Source organism: Chelonoidis abingdonii, chromosome 1, assembly GCF_003597395.2.
Source record: "Chelonoidis abingdonii isolate Lonesome George chromosome 1, CheloAbing_2.0, whole genome shotgun sequence".
NCBI lineage: Eukaryota > Metazoa > Chordata > Testudines > Testudinidae > Chelonoidis > Chelonoidis abingdonii.
This window is the reverse complement of record NC_133769.1, coordinates 167541645-167554118: the sequence shown is the minus strand read 5'-3', so window position 1 is coordinate 167554118 and position 12474 is coordinate 167541645. Positions and strand designations below refer to the sequence as shown.

General features: G+C 43.2%; 1 protein-coding gene across 6 annotated transcripts in view; it reads right to left on the bottom strand.

The window, feature by feature from the left end:
- The window catches only part of LOC116838941 (NXPE family member 3), an 83864-nt gene that overhangs the window by 15864 nt on the left and 55526 nt on the right, over positions 1-12474 (bottom strand). Inside the window, exon 1 of one of the 6 annotated variants that reach the window (XM_032804527.2) lies at positions 5567-5627. The exons of 3 other annotated variants lie outside the window; for them this stretch is intronic. The gene's annotated coding sequence lies outside the window, so the exon portion shown is untranslated. Of the gene's footprint in view, positions 1-2108; positions 2271-5542; positions 5628-12474 lie in introns of those variants that run through there. 2 more of the 6 variants (XM_032804526.2, XM_032804525.2) reach the window with 2 other exon arrangements.

The following is a 12474-nucleotide window of genomic DNA, read 5'->3' as shown; positions in this document are numbered from 1 at the left end:
GGTAGGACTGAAAGAGGGGAAAAAGTCTTTAACCAATTGAAATGACAGGGAGAATTTAAATAGTCAGAATCAGCTACTCAAATTGGAATATGGCGAGGACCCTAAGTTTCCAGTGTCACAACCCATATGCACTGCATTGCCTTGGTATAATGGGTGAAGGGTAAGTTAAGGAGGAACTTTTTCTTCTATGGACCTGATCCAAAGCCTACTGAATTCAGGGAACTCCTGAGATTCAGTTGTCCAGCTTTCATCTATAAATCAGCATGAAATTAAAGAAACGGGAAATTTGATCATAACAAAGCTCCTAAACCAATGCCAGTGAGCAAACTAAATTTTGCCATAGCAAGGAAAGTGTTGAATGTCATGGTTAAAAGTAACATAGTACAGGCATAAACTGTATGTCTTGGGACTGATTTTGCCCTCTATTAAATTTATGTAATCCTCATCCACTGGACAGCACCAGTCTATCTGAGGGCAGTGTTACATATTTAAAAGAAGTCATCATAGTCATGGATAACAACAAATTACAGCAATATATCAACCCTATATAATTCAGTTTACAATTTCAGGACTCTTGGAAATAAGCCACATGACAGGTTGACAGCTAACAAAATTCTGTTCTCAAATAACTGGGAGGGGGGCTGGCATGGGGGGGAAAGAGCTCTCAGTTCCAGCATTCTGTTCTTCCTACAGGCAAGAAAACTGAGCTGGGAATACAAAATATCTAAATCCAGATCCATCATGCAGATGCGACTGCAGAATTTTGCTTTGCAGGAGCCAGGCCATGGGCAAAGTTGGATTCACATCTCCTACTCACTACTATTGCCCTTTTCATTACAGTCCCTTAAAAGGGGGCTTGGGACACATACAATTTTAACCTCCACCACCTACACTTGCTCACGCAGCAGTGATATGCTGAGGTTAGTCTCAGCAATTCGGGGAGGGGAGGCTGATAGGAACACAGGATCAAGAGTAACACTCCTCCTTTTGTGCATTTCCGGTAGGCATGAAGCAAAACGTAACACCTTCTGCAAAGAAAACCGGAAAACTAATAACCAAAAAAGAAAAGGGTGTCTGTCTTGCTTTATGAGTTTCAATTTGAGCAGAAAGGTGCCCTAATTCTAAGTGTTCCTATGTGCCTTTTGCCCTTTGTTATTTGGCTTTATGAAATGGCAACCTAAGACCTCAGGACATCATGCTTGAGTTGCTCTGCCACACAATGACATACAGGAAGAATATATCCTATCCATGCCTATCACCAAGGTATCCAACCCCCAAACAACTACTCCAGGTAGCAGAACTATGTCCAAATGTATCCACTCTCTCCAGCATCCAGACCATGTTTTGTCCTTTACAAAAGTCACTTTGCCCAACTCTGTAACACATTCCCTCACCTTCTGATAAGATGTGTGATACAATGAAATAGGATGCTATGCAAGAGTCAATAATTTACATTAAATGATAAGCCAGAGAAGCTCCTACTGGCCAATAAACTTTGTTTCAGTCCTCCAAGTAATCAATAAGTTCCCATTCATGATAAATATTTATTTCCCTTCTTTATATGTATTTGTCTACAGTCTGTATTATGTATTAGAACTTGCTACTCACTTTAGATTGCAGCTGTGTTGCTTTCACTCTATCCTCCTGCAGTTCATTGATAAATTACAAACAAAAATAAAATGTAGTGTAGCCAAAGCTACTTGAAACAACTGCTTCCTAAAACAGATGCCTCATCTAATACTCTAAGCTTCTCTGCTTCATCCATCATCCATTTTTACAGAAGCCATGATAGTTACCAAAGGGGATTTCCATTAGGATTTTCAAAAGCAGCTAAGTATTTTAGGCACTCGAGTCCCAGTGAAAATCAATGGGATTGTGCTCCTAAATTAAAATCCCACTCTTCACTTAAGCTCCTTCATTCCTGATTGTCATCTGTTAACATTAGCCAAAATCAAACATTTTAATATACCTGGTATTCCACTACAGAAATAACTAGACAATGATAGCACAAGCAATTTCCAAGGCTCTCCGACGGGAGAAAAACACAGTTACATGCCTTCTATTATGATTTTTAAATTATAAAGGTAAATAATAAAATAATAGTGTACCTTCATTTCTGTGGAGCGATTTAGATATCTACAAAATAAGCAATTACTTTGTTCCCCACTGGTAACCGATCCTCAATAATTACCAAATCTGTGTGAGAGAGAAAAGGATACAGCAGTTTCCTCCGAGATGTAATATAATGAGAAGCAGCAGCAGCAAGGAAACTCCCCCCTCCACGCTCACACAAGCCCTACTCACGCTAACTCGTAGCCAAAAGAGAAGAGACCTGACTTTATTTACATACAGATCTGGTTTAACCTACCAGGGTCTTTTTATTGCAGTGATTCAGACCCCAGTTATCTTCTGCAATGGTTAACAGGAGGTGGGAGATAGGGGAATGGTGTGACACACAAGAGGAAGTTGGGGTGGAGAGGGACGAGAGTGGCTACTTGGACTTTTTCTGCACTGTGGAAATTCCCAAGCAGGGTAAGCATCTCAGGGACATTCCCCTGTCTGAAGGGCATGCTGAAAAACCCGGACTGGCACATTGCTGCTGAAGAGGATCGAGATGCTCCACAGCAAGGCCTGGGTCCTTGCTTATTGTTACCGCAGGATCAGATTCCACTTCACTGGGAAATATTATTTAAATATTTAAATAATAACATTTATTTAATTCAATTCAAAACGTTGCAACTCAGAGAGCAGGATTTCTTTCCTGGTGCAAGTTAAAGTCAGCTCCGTAGGACACACTTTGTTTTTAATGTTGCTTCTTCAGCACTCAAGTAATCAAGAAACGTTTTACTTTCTTTCCTTTTCTTACGAGACACTTTGCGTCTCTGTTGCAAATGTGTTACAGGACCACTGAATAGTCACTTGCCTTTTGGCAACACTACTGCTAAGCACTTACAGGACACCACATGCTGCTCTATATACATTAACTGAGCTGTACAGCAGTGACACTCATTGGCCAAAAGCATCCCTATGGTAATTCCTTTGACCGCAGAGAAATTACCCCAGGGATGAATCTGCCCAGTGCGTCACAGCCTATCTTGTGTTCCACCTATCCATCCCACTGGCTTCAGTAGGGTGGTTTAGGTTTAACTGAGACTTGTAATTCTCAGCAAACCAAGGCTTTGCATGATGAGCTAAATGTTCTACAGAATGAAAAGGTAGGTCCCCTTCATTTACCATAACAATTTTAATCAAATGTAAAATATCATCCACCAAAAGAGATGACTGTGATCTTCAGCACACTGTTGTCTCTGGAGTATCCTAAGAGCAGTTTGGATCAATATATAAACGCGCACAGACACAAGCAGACAACCTATCCTTCCCCTGGTGATGTATGCCAGGACTTGCTACACCTCTCAAACACAGCAAGCAGGCCAGTGGCACCTGAATCTTAAACATCATAGAGGCAGCATCCACTGCTTTAAGCATCCATCATTAACCCCGCCCCAGCATGCTTATGATGAATATCAATGCTGGTTGCCAGCACCAAAAAGGTAAATGCACTGAACAACCTTCCCTTAGCCCCTCTCTGTGCATTTGGTATCACTGCCGCCTATTGCACTGGAACATGGATGTGAAAAACATAGCAGTAACCTCCGCCCCCGCCTGTCTGAACAAGCTGAAAGATGTAGGAGATTACCTTCCCTTCCCAAAGGTGATCATTTTGAAACCACACCCCCTGTAGCCAGGAAGTGCTGCGTGGGTTCTGTTTTTGCTGTTCTCAGAGATATTCTATCCCTGGAAAATGGCCAACAGATAATCTTGACGCACTCAAACATTTTTCTTTGAAATAGGAGCTGTTTGTTTCAAGAAGGTTCTAGTATTTTATTATTTATTAGCTGAATGGTTGTGATGGTAGGCTCAGGCCTGTATAAATCACAGAAAAATGCATCTATGCCCAAACTATAATCCTTTTCACTCCTATGGTACCTTTCCAGGGAGGATCTTGAAGCAGTTTCCAAACGTTAATTACAGTAGGCCTCTCAATACACCTATGATGTATGTAAGTTCTCTTTGCAAGTGGGGACAGCTGCAGCAAAGAGCATGGCAGACTTGCCCAAGTTCACAGATAAGGTGTCTGTGGCAGAAGAACGAACAACACTCAGATCTACTGGCCCCCAGACATCTGTTCTTACCACTAACCCTGGCTCCCGCCTACATATTTTAGTATCTGTTTCACGACTTCGTGTGAAAAGGCTCACGTGCTTGTGCCTTTTCTGAACCAAATGAATACATCTAGAATGCCTGCCTAGCTTGGTGATGTGTCCTAATGATGGGGCTCCGTTGTACACAGCATCTCGTGTTAGGAAGAGGAAGCTCTGCCTTGATTCCAGAGACAATACTTCCTGTTAGATGAGACAGGGCATCCACCGACCACAGGCCTGCCTCCAACTCATTGCCAGGTTAGGTAGAGAGGAGAGACCAGGATAAATCTTGAGATTATATAAAGTACTCCTGCAAATTCTATGTCCGAAAACTCTATGCCTTCCCCAACCTGTGAAAACAAGTCATCATAAATCTTACCTCCAATGTGAAAGGTTTCTAGGAACTGGGATTTTTTCCCCACACCACTCAAGCCATGTAGGGAATTAAATGATCATTTGTAACCTACAACTGAGATTGTGCAGCACCCAGAACAACGGGTGCCAAAACACACAGTAAGAGACAATCCCTTCCACATGAGCATACAATCTACGTAGGTATGATGGGCAAAAAAGAGTGAAACGGGAACACTCACAGAGAAAGCAGCGAAGAGTCCTGTGGCATCTTATAGACTAACAGACGTATTGGAGCATGAGCTTTCGTGCATCTGATGAAGTGGGTATTCACCCACGAAAGCTCATGCTCCAATACATCTGTTAGTCTATAAGGTGCCACAGGATTCTTTGCTGCTTTTACAGATCCAGACTAACACGGCTACCCCTCTGATACTTGACACTCACAGAGAAGTGATTCAACTTGACCAGGGACATACAGTAGCTCAGTGGCAGAACAGAGAATAAAACCCATGCATCCCCAGACCTAGACCACACTAGAAGTCCACCACAATTAGAGGAACTGCAACTGTCTTTGGAGACATGGTAGGAACTCAGTAGGATAAGAGGCTCCTAAAGAGAGACACATGACTATATTTCAAATAGAAGTTACAAATTTACCAGGAGTGAGAGGTGCATAGCTAATCTACACACCTATTTTACATGTCTTTTTCTATGAGAAAACCTAATATTTGCTTGATTCTAACTCTATTGATATTTTTCCTTAAATGATCTATACCTATTTTGAGCCAGTCTCCTCTATCGGTAAAGTAACTGCCACTTTGTACTGTTCTTTACTAAGTCAAAGGCAAAAATGAGACACACTGGGAACAGAAAACCAGAGAAAAGCCAAGAGACAAAAGGAGAAAAGTTAAAAAAAAAATAAAGTGGGAAGGGAAACTGAAATGGAAAAAAAGATGGATGGTAAAAGACAGCTAAGACAAAAATACCATCTCACTATTGACAAGACACACCTCCTTGAGGAACGCTGAGTCAAGCAGACAAATGTGGCAGAAGAGATTGGAGGTATGATTCAGGCAGCTGAAGGCAGGAAAACTGGGGGTGGAGGGGACAGGGAAGACCAGAGATAAAGAAGAGAGGGTGGAAGGAGGAGAAAAGAGCCCTGAACTCCACCTAGTTCTGACATTCCACACTTCTGGCAAATTCAGCTATTTTCTTCAGCATCATTGCTTCATCTCCCCTACTGAATTCTGAATCACCTGCCCAGTTTTTGGCCCTAGGATCCAGTCCTTGACATTCTGCTGTGCTCCTTGTTTTATGGGCTAGTTAACTTGGAACAGACTATCATACTGTAGTATTGGAGCATTGTTCGTGCACTTCCCACAGCCAGACCATGTCACTAATGACTGGTCCGCCCCCTGCTCTACCAGGTATAGATGTACAGGATTGGTGGATAGACAAGCTGCAGTGCAGGATCTGGCAAAGCAGATCAGACAATACGGGATGCAGATTGAGAGGCAGAGGACCTAGTCATGAGGGTGTGGATGAAACATACTTACATATTTTTAGGGCTAAGAAGGAGGAAAAAGGACAGAAGGTGGAAAGTAAGGGCAAGGTGAAATGCACATGAGATGGATGAATCATGGATCAGTGAGATGCTAGTGAGGGCTCCTCCTATTCTGGACATACCATGCTGTTGGGGTAGCCTCCGAGACCTGTTCCATGGGGTTTCCCATGAGCTCGATTCGACTCCGAGCTCATTTCTCAGGTTCCTTTATACCGCATGCAGTAAAGTTACACTGAGTTGATCAGACACAGGCATAAGGGATGGGTACAGGGTATACCACACATCCAAAGTTACACAGAACCCTTCTTCCTTTATATACTTGGTACTTACTTTATATTCTCTATACATTGCATCACATTTTGGGACTGGCTTAGTTACTTTGCAGGAACCAATGCCTGTACAGCATGCCCTGTCCATGTTTGACTTTACTCTTTACCTCAACTTTATGATCCCAACTTCTCTTATCCCTTGTTACCTTGTTCTTAGTAAATGGTTCCCTGGTTGTTCCTCCTCCTATTTCAGCTAGCTGGAAATTCTGTCTTTTTCATTTACTGACCTATTTACTTATCTTAGCACAAACATTCTGTTTTCAGCCTGCTCATCTAGTTACCTCTCTAATCCTGTCTTCCAAGAAATGAGGCCTTCCCCACGTTTAATTACTCATGTCAAGTCAGGCCTAAACACACTACATGTTAAACTGTTTTCCCATGTGATGGAGGAATTTTGAGTTGCTTTCTTTGCCCTGATGAAGTAACCTTCCCCCACTTACCTTAGGGTATGTTGGCTCTGGGGTGGGAGAGACAGGGCAGAGAGAGGAATGATGTGCCAGTGGTTAGGGCGCTAGCCTCGGACTTGAATGAACCAAGTTCATCTACCACATACTTCTTGTATGACCATGGGCAAATCACTTTGCTTCTCTATGCCTCACTTCCCCTCTGGGAAATGGTGCTGCTAAACATCCTGTGGCTCAAAAAAAATACTTACCATTTTGCCTTCAGAATGGACCAGATTCAACAAAACCCCAGATGAGGATAATCCTGGATAACTTCTACCAGGATTTGACCCCAGCCCCATGACAAATTACACAATGGGAACACAGTGCTACACCCCTCCAAATCTAGTCACATGTTTCCACAATGCAGCCTTCACCGCAGTATCTAGGCCCAGCATTTTTTTAAAAAATTAACAAAGTATAAATATTCTATTTATTTATTAAGGTTTCACCTCTAAAAGAAGCTTCCCAGCAGAGGGTGCCTACCCAAAACTCTGGGTATTCTTGACATACATTTAAAATCACAACCACAGAGGCATTACAAGTGTAAGTCAGACGCAGCCCAGCCTTTTTCCCCTCCCACTCTGCTATGCATCATAGGGCATGTCTTCATGGCAGAGTTAGCCTGGACTCTTTCTCAGGTGCTGTCTTTAACATCAATCTTGCCCCCACGCAGAGGCCCTCTTATCAGAATTTGGTATTGCTTTCAAGCAAAGTTCGCTGGCAAGGCTGGGGATGCAGGTTAGAATTTGGCTGCCACTTTCACTGGAGCTTGTAAACTCACCCACTTTTCACTGCTGGCATGGACTCACTCACTCAAGCACTGATTATGCTCAAATGTCTTCCCACAATTCCCCCATGTTTCTAAACTAGTGGTTCTCAAACTTTTTTTTTCACGGATCACTTGAAAATTGCTGAGGGTCTTGGCGAACCACATAATGATCTTTCCAAATGTTGTTTGTACCATTAGCTAAGTATTGTAAAGCGGTTTGGATAAAAGTGCTATATAAAAAAACGTAATAAGTAACCTTTTTTGTTCTACAAATAAAAACACGCAACTCTATTTTAATATCAGTAGTCTTATCTTTCTAATGCAAAGGATGTGCCCTCTCCCCCTGCTGCAGCAGCCCCCGGAGATGGAGATGAGAAGGATGGGGGCCGGGGAGATCTCTCCCCAGCAGCTGCAGCCCTGGAGCTGGGGAAAGTTGCCTTTTTCTCTGGCCGCTGCAGCCCTGCATGTCCCAAATTCCCCCCACCCTCTCGTCTCATCTGACTGCCCCCTCCCACCTACCCCCTATTCTCCCCAAGGCCACTATCTCACCTTACATGTGTGTCTTCTCCAGAGTTCAGGCACCTAATTAGTGGAGCTGCACCTGTGTGGCTCCACTAATTAGGTGGGTGGCCCTTCATTCTCTTGTGTGCAGCCGCCCAGGCATGCACCTTAGCAGGAACTATCTGCAGACCACCTGAATGGAGCTCACGGACCACTAGTGGTCCACGAACCACAGTTTGAGAACCTTTGGTTTAGAAGGACAGAGAAATTCTCCCACAATTCACTGGGAAAGAATCATAGAGCAAATCAGTTTAACGCACTGCAGCACACAGAACCATGGAACGTGCTCCCAGCAGTCCTGGCAAGCAGCAGCACACATGGGTGAGTGAAGGCAGTAACTGGGGTCGGGCTTTGCAGCATAGCTGCTCTCACCTGGGCTAGTCTAAACTAAATGCCAATCACCTGAGTTAGCCCACAGAGATTGCCATTCAGAAAGGTATTGAAACATGTGCCTGATTTTAAGCAGGTGTTGTCCCCAATAGAGTCAGTGGGATTGCTCACGTGCTCAAAAATATGAAAATACCTTGCTGAATTGGCACCTTAATCAGCACTCACATGACCAAAACAACTGAGGTCCCACCTCACTTTCCCACCAGACAGAAATCCCACTCTTAACTGCATCATCTCTGTCAATTTCTGCTTAAATACATAGACTACTTAGCCATTTGCCAGAAAATTGACAAATTCAGGCTACGTTGGCTCTGCGATATGGCCGTTAAAAAAGCAAATGTGGTTTTAGGGTGCATCAGGCGAGGTATTTCCAGCAAAGAAAAGGAGGTGTTAGTACCGTTGTATAAGGCGCTGGTGAGACCTCACCTGGAATACTGTGTGCAGTTCTGGTCTCCCATGTTTAAGAAGGATGAATTCAAACTGGAACAGGTTCAGAGGTGGGCTACTAAGATGATCCGAGGAATTGAAAACCTGCCTTATGAAAGGAGACTCAAAGAGCTTCGCTTGTTTAGCCTAACAAAAAGAAGACTCAGGGGGGATATGCTTGCTCTATATAAATATATCAAGGGGATTAACGTTAGGGAGGGAGAGGAATTATTTAAGCTTAGTACTAATGTAGATATAAGGACAAATGGGTACAAACTGGACACTAGGAAGTTCAGGCTTGAAATTAGATGAAGGTTTCTAACCATTAGAGGAGTGAAGTTCTGGAACAGCCTTCTGAGGGGAGTAGTGGGGGCAAAAGACATATCTGGCTTTAAGACTAAGCTTGATAAGTGTTTATGGAAGGGATGATATGATAGGATAGTTTAAATTTTGCAATTGTCCTTGGATTAATCAGCAGATAAGTCTGCTCAATGCTCTGCGATGGGATGTTGGATGGGATGGGATCAGAGTTACTGCAGAGAATTCTTTCTTGACTGCTGGCTGGGGAGCCTTGCCCACATGCTCAGGGTTTAGCTGATCGCCATATTTGGGGTCGGGAAGGAATTTTCCTACAGGGCACATTGGCTGACACTCTGGAGGTTTTTCGCCTTCCCCTGCAGCGTGGGGTATGGGTCACTTGCTGGTGGATTCTCTGCAGCTTGAGGTCTTCAAACCACAATTTGAAGACTTCAATAACTCAGACATAGGTTAGGGGTTTTCATAGAAATGGATGGGTAGGGTTCTGTGGCCTGCTTTGTGCAGGAGGTCAGACTAGATGATCATGTTGGTCCCTTCTGACCTGTAAGTCTATGAGGTGGGAGAGGCAGGGCAGAGAGAGGAAGGATATGCCTGTGATGAGAGTGCTAGCTTAGGACTTGAACGACCTGGGTTCATCTACCACATACTTCTTGTATGACCATGAGTTAGTCACTTTGCTTCTGTATGCCTCACTTCCTTTCTGTGAAATGGGGATAATAGCTCTTCCCTACCCCACAGGAGAAATACAAGGCACTCGTGCTACTACGGTGATGGGCCCATGTAAGCACCAGAGATACAAGAGCATTCCCACGGAAAAAGACTTTGACAGCAGATGGCACTAATTGAAAAAGTTTGGCAAGTCGTGCCACCTCCCACGCTGGTTGTGAGAAAATGTTTGAGGGAGTTGTTTAATAAATGATTCCCCTTCTCTCTTACCCGTCACCTCTGCAGACATGTGAAGCCCTGGTTCACAGATTAAATATGAACACTTCTGTAAGCAAGCCCTGTAAAATATTGCTGTATCAACCCTGCCCTGGAGGGAGGCGTGTCTGAGGTAGGGGAGTGGGACAGACAGGGGCAGAGCCTGTGCTTCATATTTTAAGGCATTTGATATTTTAAAAAAATGCTTTGGGGCTGCCATTTCCCACAAGGGCACCCTGTCTCATCCAGTCGTTAACGGTGTTGCCCAAACCTATCAGCCTTCCTCTTGTCCTGTGGCATAGAGCAGGACCCTGGACTCAGACATCTGCAATCTCCTCCCTCCTCTGCCCCCTTTCCCTGTCCCATCTTTACAACACACTTGAAGGGCCTCTTGCTCTGCAGCCCTTTTAAGCTAAGTCAGGAACTGCTGGTGCTGAGCACCCATCTGTATAAGCAGGTATCTACTGGCTTCAGCTTCCTGGGCAAGAGCCAGGCCTCAGGGAGGCTGGTTGCTGCCTGTCACCTAGTGACTGCAGGGAGGCACTGCAGGCAGCAGCAGTTCTGTGGGAGCTCCAAGCACAGTATCCCCAGCACTGCAGAATACAGCAACACACCTGCTTACAAGGCAGAGCAGCTAGGACCATATTGTGCCTTCCCTATCCTCTTCACACTGGATGCCTATAATATGGCAACCAGGTTTTATGCTGGATGTGTACGTTTTTAAAGCCTTCAAAACTAGAGTCCTATGTTCTATTCCAGGGGTAGGCAACCTATGGCATGTGTGCCAAAGGCGGCACGCGAACTGATTTTCAGTGGCACTCACACTGCCTGGGTCCTGGCCACTGGTCCGGGGGTGGGTGGGGGGCTCTGCATTTTAATTTAATTTTAAATGAAGCTTCTTAAACATTTTTAAAACCTTATTTACTTTACATACAATAGTTTAGTTATATATTATAGATTTAGAGAAGGAGACTTTCTAAAAATGTTAAAATGTATTATTGGCATGTGATACCTTAAATTAGAGTGAATGAATGAAGACTCAGCACACCATTTCTGAAAGGTTGCCGACCCCTGTTCTATTCAAAGCCCTCTGAGGACACATCCCAATTGGTATTCACATTTAGACACCAGACACCATATGACAATATTGGCACTTGAACATGAGTGTTAAGTTTATGCCCTGCAGACAGATTCCCCCCACCTTACCAATAACAAAAACTAAACTGCAAACACTCTTCCCTAGCTGCTTTTTCCATTTTAATCTGCAGGCGCCTTCTGCAAGATGTCTATACAACACAGTGTTTTAAATAAATTACTTTCCAGGAACAAGAAATATGACACACTTACTTACAGAGAGGCTATAAGAACACAAAAGAAAAATATGTGGGGTTACAGCAAACAAGATAAATTAAAGGGAAAGTAGAAGTTTTAATAATGTTTAAGATTACACTTCTATCATTAAGAAAAACATACTCTCTGGTCTTTTGGTGGTCTGAGGTATTATTTTGCTCATATCTCACAAACAGGAAATAGCTGAGCTCCCCTTGCTTGTATTCTTTGTAAGCTTCTCCATAACATGTATTTTAAACCCTTTTAAACCATGTACCTTTTTTTTCCCACCAATGTGCAGCCATGAGGTATTTCACTGCTACCAACAAACAGATAAGCAACAAGCTTAGAAGTATCCTAACAAATAGACTAGAAATATAGACAAACGACACTTTTAAAAGTACCAACCATGGTTGTGGTTTTATTTTAGTGCAGTGGCCTTGTTTATAAACAAAATTAAGTAAGTAGTGTGGCTCAATTAAAGGGGACATAACTTCATTCCCTAAACTCTTTGAAGTTACTACATCATAAAACAAACAAAAAGACAAATACCTTCCTAGGCAAAACAAAAACAACAACAAAACTTTTAAATAAAACTGAAGCTCCAAATAATTTATAGGAGAATTTTGCATATAGAGGATAACGAGTGCTTGAAGATGCTATTGTTGAAGACAAGTAGTGCAGACATTTTTTTTAAAACCCTGCAAAATTGTTACTTTAATCTAATAAGAGAAGAATGTCAGAGTGCAGTACAGTGGTTTGAACTAGAGGTGGTTGAAAACGTGGGTGGGAGAGGGAAAGAGGTTACTTACCTTGCGCAGTAACTGGAATTCTTTGAGATGTGTCCCCCTACAGGTGCTCCATT